The sequence below is a fragment of the Neurospora tetrasperma genome (genome assembly GCF_000213175.1).
Source record: "Neurospora tetrasperma FGSC 2508 unplaced genomic scaffold NEUTE1scaffold_3, whole genome shotgun sequence".
NCBI classification, from domain to species: Eukaryota; Fungi; Ascomycota; class Sordariomycetes; order Sordariales; family Sordariaceae; genus Neurospora; species Neurospora tetrasperma.
Window position 1 is genome coordinate 2,341,007 of NW_009799101.1, and position 10,095 is coordinate 2,351,101.

Consider the following 10,095-nt stretch of genomic DNA (forward strand, 5'->3'; position numbering starts at 1 on the left):
GGGGAGGAGAGAGAGAGAAAGAGAGCGGGATCCATTTGCATTATTACTTTACCCTAACTCAAAAATTTGGAGAAGAACCAAGTGCAGGGCCATTCATTGGCATTGCCCTGTCGCTGTCACCTTACCTCAAACCCAGCCAGCGATGGGAGCTAAGGTCCATTTGCACTGCTACCTAAAGTCTTAGCAGACCTCCCGTCCGAAGCAATGAAGCAATGAAGTAATGAAGCAATGAAGCAATGAAGCAATGAAGCAATAAAGCAATAGAGTCAATGGGAGTCAATGGGAGTCAATGAGAGTCAATGGGAGTCAATGGGAGTCAATGGGAGTTGATGAGAGCCAATGGGAATTGACTTCGCGGGACAGCTCACAAACTTAGCCACCCTCTGGGGCGAGCCTAATGCCTGCAGCTGGTTAGACTTCAGGTTTTCACAACTTTTGGATAAACGACCCAAGTCACACTTGGACCACCGTACATGATACTAAGTGGACGTGAAGCGTCCAGCCAACCAAACAGTGAGGGAACATGTGCCGTGTAAAAACAGTCCATCTATCCCGAGGATGGAAACCTGAACGCTCCGTTTCGCGGCCGAATACCCTACCCGACCAACCAACCTCCAGGAGCCTTGACGGAGAGCACCGCGCATGCAAATACTGTGTCGTATGTCAAGGCGACCCAACGCCGCGGTATCACAGTGTTTTCTTGTCCGAGTTCCAAATCAACTTTGCGGTAGACACATGTTGCCGAGTTTGGTGGAACGAATCCATGTTGGGAAAATACACCACAAACGAACGTAACTTCTGGGCAGCAATCGCCTCGTTGAAACGGTCTACGACTGATCCCCTGGTTGCGAATCTGGCGAGGCCCAGTCTTCACGACACGTTCCGTCTTCTTTCCCTGGTTACAACTCGGTTAGCCGCGTGTACTATATATGGAGCAATCAGTTGGGGCAGAGGTGACACGAGAGGCATGCGGCGCTCTCTTCGTCCTGGCACGAATGCAACGGTAACCGCCTTTCTGGCCGATACAAGATTTTAGACGGTGGGAGGCCACGGGCGTCCACAGGCCCAGCCCGTACCTCTGCCAGATGATTTCTCTCTCATGTGTGCACAAGGATTCGTTTTGTTCACCCTTCTGTGTGTCCCAACCGTAAAGAACCTTGGGATGATTCCATGTCGGAGGAACCGTACTTGAGTTTTAGCCGTTCCGAAACAGCTCTCGCTGCCTTGGCATGTTCGACATCGGTTTGCCGATTATACGATGCTACACGGACACGCAGGCGAGAAGCTTTGTCCCCCCGATGAACCATGGAAGCTTATATGTATTCGTCGTCGTCCAAGGCTGGCTGGACTGGCCCCCGTTTGGAAATCTTGTGCGTCGCCAACAGGAAAGCGTTTCGCGACAGTCTGTCATTGATGTGTCAGTCACACGAAAGGTGCTGTTGAACACTCAGAGATCTGGACCTGCTTGCCTACCTGCCACATCTGCCTTCTTTCACATACCTGCGGCGAGGCGCCAACGGCTTGCATGCAGTCCTCCAAATCAGCCTTTACGCAGATTGCCTTGACCATTCTGACTCGGCTCCGGGGGGGGGGGGGTTATCATTGTTCAATCCCTTACAAGAACGACACGGCAATCAGCGTGTATACGCATCAACAACCTGGCAATCACTCCCTTTTCCCTTGTGTCAGGTTGCCTCGTTGTTCTCAAAGGTCTCTAGCGTCTACATGGTAAAAACAGGTTGATGTCCATTGTTGCACGCGTGCGTGTTCGGTTGCCGGCTGATTGTTTCCCAAAACATGGTAACTCACGTCATGCCGTACCGAACGACGAACTGCTTTCCTAGACCAAGAAGAGCTTAGTTTTATACTTCAACCTTATATCAAGGAGACTGTCAAAGGATGATAGTTGATGATAAACGGTAGTTGGCCCAGGGGTGCTGGAACGTGAATCAACAATAGCCGTGTCCCACCGCCTGACTATAGTCCGCAAGCTTACCTTGGCCCATTATCATGGTAAACAAGAATACACAAAGGCATTATTTCCGGTCAACAGGGGATACCACCTACAGAATGCATCTGGCCGTCATTGTGACAGTGGGAGGAGTGGTCATAGTGGTGAAGGAGACCGACCTGATGCGAACGCAAGCAATAGCAGACCGCACACCTTCAACAACGACTAAAGTCCAACCAGGTGTAAGCCCAATCTAACATTGAAACAGCTTGAGGGTGTAACGTTGAAAGTTCACCAGACATGCTGCCTTGTTGCTTAATTTTGACTTGGTTACCTTTTCCGCCAGCAACCCAACTGGGCGAACCGCATATTTGACGGTGTGTGTATCTTTTCCAACCTTGCATACAGGCGTTTTGCTCTAACCGAAGTGATTCAGAGTCCAGTAGGTATATCAGCGACATGATATCTCGAAAACGTTTTTGAAAGTGGGTTAACGGGTCTCGCTTCCCAAAATTTCTTTGACGGTAACCCCAGCGGACGGGAAAGTTCACAAGTCAGGTTATTATGGCAGTAATACGCACCAGTACGAGCAGGTATAGTACTCAATGCTCCGTACGAACGAACTAGTATTGGTACCAGTATACGTCCTACTACCGACATGCGGACATCTAGCATCGCATGGCCTAGCGAGCGGGACGTTGCGACCCTGTTAACACTTACTGCCTGCTAATTGCCCTAATATGGTCTTGAAGTGCCTCTGGCCGATAATGACACAGGGAAGGAGGTTGTTGATCGTACCATAGATTCGTCATCCGACATGGGGGGTTGCTATCCTAAGTGATGGATGCCGTCACATTCGGATCAGTAGTACCTACAACAGAGGTTATATTAGCGGGAACGAGACTATCCATACTACACATTCAAGCAAAAATCACTCAAATTGGTAGGTGTCAGGGAGGCCATTAGGGTTTACCTTGGCTGATCTTTGACTTGCATAGGCGAAACCTACAGACAGCTAACGGGTTGATGGTTCATTCAGTGGGTGCGAACATGACCGCATGGGTATTGGTAGCCCGGCACAAGAGGCAGGGGCAAGATGACAGGTTTTCCCCATTGATGATTGATTGCGCCTGCTGGCTGTCATGTTCGACAAGGGACAGGCGCCAAGATCTTGCAAAGATACCCTCACGCAGCCAATGCGTGTGCTACCCTGTCTCCCTGTCAGTATCTCCTGTACCGGTGGGTATGAACAGGGCTCAGGTGCGGAAGTGTGAACCGTTTTCAGATGCCCTAGCCCGAAATCCTCCTCCACACTCATGTGGGCGCGTGGGGATGGGACATGACATACTTACTGGTTGGACATAAATCTATCGTTTCCTGTTCATGCTCTCATTGTTCCCTCCCATTTTTTTTCTTTTTTTCCGTGGTACTTGTTTGGGTCGTCGGTTGTCGCAGCGATGTGCTCCTCGAGCTCGGTTCTTTCTGCGGCCGACAGCTAACCGGTCGTTGCGATGAACCATGGATGCGATCCGAAGACGAACGGAACCAATGGCCGAAGGACGAAAGCACCTCTGCTTGGGCCATGGTTCCCACTTGACAGCCGAGGTCTCGAACAAGGCCTTGGCGAGGGACTTGAAGGTTATCTGATGAACCTAGCTAGTTGAACCGGGGTCAGCCAGCATCAGACTGGAGCGACATGAGACCAGGACAAAGGGATGGGGCAAAAGATCCTGGCGCTTTCGACGTGCTCAAGCGCTCGACACTGACAGCAGCAGCACTTACAGTAGGGATCCCTGAACCCCCCCGGAAGGAGAAACATGTGCCGCCCCGGGCCTTCGCCTCAGTCTTGGAACCCCGGCCCGTTCTCTCTGTCCAGTGTTCGGCCAGTCCTGAAACGCCTACGCAGTAAACGACGCGAAAAGGTCGCCGATGTCGACGGACCCAGCCAACGACGTTGCCGAGCTAGGTACGAATCAGAGTACCATGTCTCCGCCTTCCCCAGGTGCGCGCGACGCCTGAAGCTCGGACCACCCATCAAAGCCATAACAACAACACCCCAAAGTCCCAAACAGCAACTCTCCAAAATGACGAGCAATTGCGCAGGCCAGGACAAATTGAGGCGCGGGTCTCGATGATCGATTACTCAGCACTCCGCAACTTCACCCATGTAGGTAACGCCTTCATGCCATACATACCTCTACCCTCCCGTCACTCGGCCTGGTGGTGAACGACTAAGAAGAAGCGGGAAGCAAGCGAGCTCGGCAGGTGAACGAGTCGTGCACAATCCGCATCATGCAACCTGGGCAACAAGCGCGGAGCGAAGAGGTGGGTAACCGTGTGTGGTCGAGTGAACGCGGGAATTGGGAGGATTGGGGGTTTGTGAGTTCGACTTGTTTGGCCTGGTGCCAGGAAGTGACCGCAGCGCCCACTTCACGAAATGCCGGTGGGACTAACTGCTATCATGGCCCACCCAAAATTGTCGGTTGTCGTCAAACTCTGCCCATCCGCGCCTTCCCCCGGTCACAAGAAGTTTTCGTTTCCTCGTCACTCGTCCCTGTGCCGGGAAGTCCCTTGCGAGTCACGGCTGTCAAAAGATGCTTGAATGGAAAGGGTGTATGGTGGTATGGTGGTATGGTAACAATGGTATTTTTGGTATCGCAAGTACGATACTGAATCACATACAGGCGATGGAAACTACCTACTTCTACCTAGAAGTACGACAGCCTCCCGAGGTACCGCGAGTCCTTGTATAAGCCATCTTGGCACGATCTTGGTCAATCTCATCTATGCAAGCTCTGATGGCTTCTTCAGCCCACACCAACATCATAACGAGCAGCATCCAAGTCGACATCAACAAGGGCAAAGCAAACAGGCACCTTACCTATTTCTTTCCAACCACTGACACGGGCGATCGCAACAATGGAAACAATGGAAACTGGGAAAGAGCAAGGACAGCTCCTCCATGCAAGGCAGTCACGGTCATGTACACTATGTATACTGCGCATGTATGTACCTGTCACTTCCACTTTGCGGGTCCTCATCTATCCACCCATCATAGGTGTGAAGCGGAGTGAGTAGGGTTGTGCCTTGATGCAGCTGTCATGTTTCTTATTAGTGTGGAGTAAACTGGAGTTGATCTAGGGAAGATGCGGGATGCTGGATCACTCTTTTGGCGAATGGCATGCTTCCTGATGCTCATCATTAGCCGTGGGTTTTCGTCCTGTCGGTGATTCAGCCCAGGCTCTCATCAGAGTTGCGCGAGCGAATATGTATATCGCGCAAAAATTATGGGGTTTACTACTAGTGACTAGCCGTTATCTGTCGTCCTGGGTGCGAAGTCGGGGAAATAGAACAGGGCCTGGATGAATCGACCACTCAAGCTTTCACTCACACAGTCTGCCATCCAGTTCGTTGTTTCTACCACGCTCTCCCCTTCCCCCTTTCGTCCTTCCCATCTCGGATACTTTTGCGCATCCGAGACATTGCTCCATCATTCTTGCCACGCCAGTAGAGACATCAAGGGTTTTCCCATGCCCATAGCATGGCTTCTGTGGTTCCATTCAATGCAGCTGCTGCTGACGACTGCAGTGACGCCTGCTCTTCGGGGCCTCTCCGGTAAAGAGGTGAGAGGCGCAACCTTTTCCTTGGTCTGATCCACACCGATCCTTTTTCTCCAGGACCTTTGCCCTCTATAGAACCTAATCTCACCGTGACATTGACGGCCTGGTCGGTTATGGTGATGGAATTCCATCAGTCACGCTCCCACTTGATAGGTACAGACAGGAAACGAGGAATCGGGCTCTAGTTCGCCGCTGTGGTTCGGTCGAGGTCGTTGTCAGGACGATTACTATCAAGGCACAGGTGACAGGTAAGTATGTGTATGTATGAGCCTGGAAACACCTCATGTGCACAGACATGCTGCGACAGTGACAACGCTCGTTTGACACTTGACATTTTGACACTGCCGCTCACGCGCCCCGGCTGGTAGTGACAGATGCAAAAGAAAGACACCTTACAATGGGCAACGGAAAAAAAAAAATCGCCTGTACTACCCGTTCCTGTGCTTACGTGGAATACGCGTAATTCAATGTTTCCCTTTCCCCAGGTCGTCGTGGAGCAACATCCATGTCTTGCCGCTCATTATCTGCTTGGTTGATGGTTGAAGGCCGGTAGTCGATTCCCGCTGTCATTATCATGGTCTGCCTCGCTCTAAATTCGGCTCCAGCTCGCTCTTCATCAAGGTACATTACTGCCATCAATGATCCGTCAATGTACTGTAATTACGGCGGCGGCATCGACATTGAACATCGACACCGCAGCAAAGCTACCTCACCACACTGGGTCACTCGTACCGTCCATCCGCCCCTTTCCTTCTTTACCTCTTCAAGCTGGGTAGATGTCAGTGTAGTGTGCTGTTTAGCTTGGGCGCTCGTCTGTTTCTGTCTTTCATTCTTCAAGCGTTTTGCTTTTCCTCGTCTTTGTAGAACGGAAACCTTTTCCGCCGTGAGATCACTGGGCTGTGACAGCTGGAATTTTCCGGAGGTACCTGGTATCGAGCTCTTGCTGGCTTCAGTGTTGATTTCCTTCTCCTTAGGGCCGCTGGGAATAATCTTACGATGCAGTGAACGATGCTTTTCTTTTCCTATTCCTTCCTTCAGCCTCTAGTCCTCCATTCGTTCTCTATGCTGGTTCTGCCGGGCTTTGCTATATCTTTTCTCCCCAATACATCTTGCAGGCTTGTTTTCTTGCCTTGCACTTTCAAATACGCATTGCGGACTGCACCGTATCTTACGTTTCACTACTGTGTCTTCCATCACATGCCGGTAACGTAAAATACGTTCAAGTTTCCCACAAACGGCAAACCCCGTGTTACATCAGTCTATTGACACTTTTGCTAGCGCACCAGATCGATCTCAAAATACGATCTCGAGAAGGCATAGTGAAGATAAGTGGGAAAGTGGCGCTGGAAGGAGAAGCTTGTGTGATTTTATCAGACAAACCAAATGAAAAGGTCTTCGGACTCAGCTCCGTTCCGCTTCAAGCGTCTGTCTTCTCCATCACCATCTATACAGACGACGAAGACCTCCCATTCTTCCACTTCACATGCTCGCATGCCTTCTAATTCCGGCAGAAAGCAGAGCCGAGAGGAGAGCAACGCTAAACAGAAAGAACACCAGCTTTCCATTCATTCACCAAGGCATCAACACATGACAAATTAGGAAGAAAAAAAAAATTCCAAAAAAAGGAAGTCAACTCAACTAAAAAAAAAATAATACCCGAGCTTTGCTGCCTCACTGTATGTAGTGTATACACACCGGCCGGTGAAAACCGAAACACCTCGCCAAATACGGTATAGTTAAAATGTGCGAAATCAAGAAAACAAATAACCGACTGGGGTTTGAATGGGGGGGCGGACGGACGGGCTGGCACATGCAGCCAGCAGCAAGCACGCTCAAGGAAAATGTCCGGTGATCAATCATTCGTCAACACAAGGCTTTTCCCTGGGAAGGGTAAGAAAAAAGCAAAGATCTCTTTCTCTCACAGTGCTCATTCATGACGAGAAAGGGAGCCAGTCGATACAGTGTGAGTGGAGTGGAAGGATCGAGGGAGGCAGTCAGGTGGAGGGATTGTAGGAGGGGGAAGATTGAATGAAATAGGGAAAAAAAGAAAAGAAGCAAACCGAGGGAGAGAGAGAGCGCGCCCGCTCGGTGGGCAATGTGCCATGAGAAGTGAACAAAAAGAGAGAGGGGGAAAAAAGCAACAGAGAAATTTGGAATCTGGTTCGAATTGACACCAAGATTCTTCCAGACAAAGCAAGACGTCTAGAGGTACTGTGCACGTCTAAATTGAATATATCAACCAACCAACCAACCATTACAAATCAGTAGCCGTGAGTATGAGGATATCACTTACTCAAGCCTGTTCTACGAAGGTGCAACAACCTTTTTAAAGGGTTGAGGTAGCATCAAGCTGCATTCAGTATTCACATGGGCATGGTCTGTTGGTTTGCGGTCTGGACCTGACGCCTCCCATCTCGGAAACCATAGGCTTTTGCTTTTTCCTCATTCCTTTCCCTTCTCATCTTGAAGATGCGTTAGGCGGTGGTGTTGTAGATGGGGGTTTACCTTCTTCAAGGTTAGCTTCGATGATACCGAGCATCATGAAATGTGCAGTAGTGTCGCAGTAAACACCCCGACCGACATGACGATGGATGGCAAAGCAAGCAATGCTAAATGTGAAGGGTGGCGGAGAGTTTGTCTGAACCGGGTACTACAATTCCCGTCAGGTTAGGTAGCGTTGTTCAGTGGTCAGTTATGCCGGTGTTTTGCCAACAACCCGGCAACCGGGTACCTGTCATGTCAAAAGCAAAGGAAGAAGTGCAGAAGAAAACCAACTTTAGCCCCTGAAACGGAAAACCCTTTGGTAGTTTGGTTACTCTGAGGTTACTTTTGGCAGATTGTTGGCGATGAATGGCATGGGATGAGATTGGCCAGTGCGGAAACGAACATGATTGGATCTTATCGTGGCGTTTCCCAAACCGCCCGGGGTGGGAAGAAAATGGTTCGATGATGACGGCTTAGATGGGATTTCTTGAATCGATCGGATTTCCTGGCACACATTCTCGAGATTCCAATTAACCTTGCGAGATGACCATGAGCAAGGACGACAGCCGGACCATTAATCTATACTAGCTGGTTTTTAATATGATGAGGCTTATCGCGGACTTGTCTTTGCTGATTCTTCTGACATGGGACATCTTAACAATAGCGATAGGGGCAATACTTGGCCAAGAACAAGTGTGCTTGATGTGTTGTTCGGGGTGGCCCATCTCGACACAGAAGCGGATTAGGTCAGTAGTACCCAAATATACCCATACCCTTCCGTTCGTTCTTCGATCCGGGGTAACACATACCTGGTCTTGATACACTACAAACCCCGTCTTTTATCACGGATCCATTCACCCGGATCGGCGACTTCAGGGTATTCAAGACAGGGCAAATATCATGGCAAGTGGCAGGGCAGATGCAGGCTCAACATCCCGAGTCTCCAACTTTTCTAACTCACTCAACCAAAGGACTTGTGTTTGTCTCACCTTGACGTGCATCTGTTGGCTTACTAGCCTTGTCATTCCCCAATATTAACCACGCAACCGCACGACGGAGGAATGAATCATGAGTGTACATCAGCGAATATGTGAATGGTGTGGCAGTAGCAAAGCGGCAAGAAGCAAGCGTCTACCTACTCGCTGCCACTGTATCGTCAGTCATATCTCACAACTACGGAGGTAATGCTCAAAACTCATCCCACATGGCGTCCGTCCGTCGTCCGTGGCCGGCAATCCTGAACCGAGGGGGAGAAGGAGGTTCTCTGTAGCCTTGCCGTCCAGCTGCTCGGTGCATGGATTAGGGTCCGTCTTGTGTGATGACAAGGATGACCGGAAGATGGCAAAACTGGTGTTCATAGGCACAACAGTCTCCGTTACTTTCCGAGCAATTGAGTTGAACTGCATCGACACTGGATGGGTTGTAGGGTGATGATTGTCGTCCGTTGGTGGTGAAGTGTGGTAAAATCTTTGGCATGCCATGCCAGGGTCCCTTCCTGTGTGCACTTGACTGCTTTTTTCCTGCATCCATTGCTTGCTTGGCCCGGAAAATTGGAACGCGCCCTGCGGCCTGACAGGGACTTGGACACTGGCCACTCACTGGATAGGCTACCCTTAAACCCCAGGCTCATGGTTCAATGGTAACGTATCATTCTTTCTTTTCTTCAGTGATAGACGAGGCGTCGTGGCTGTTGCTTCTGGTTGACGACTGGAGTTGGTGATGTTTGGTAGTGGTGGCGGTGCTCTGCCGAACAAATCGGATCATAACGACGGTAGAATGACTGCGATGATGGACTCTGCGGACGGTAGTGATATGGAGTACGGCACCGGAACGGCATGCTGCCGATTCCCATCTTGGTGCAGTCCGAAAGAGATCGGGGTGGGGTGCAACCGAGAGGGGGACTGCGATGGACTGGGACTGGAGATGGGAATTGTGCTGTCGGGTGCTCGGCGGAAACTGCCATCCACATGCTATTTTGGTACGGCTGCACCACGGACAGGTGAGGGAAAGAGAAGGTTCGTGGGGGGGGGGGGGGGGGGG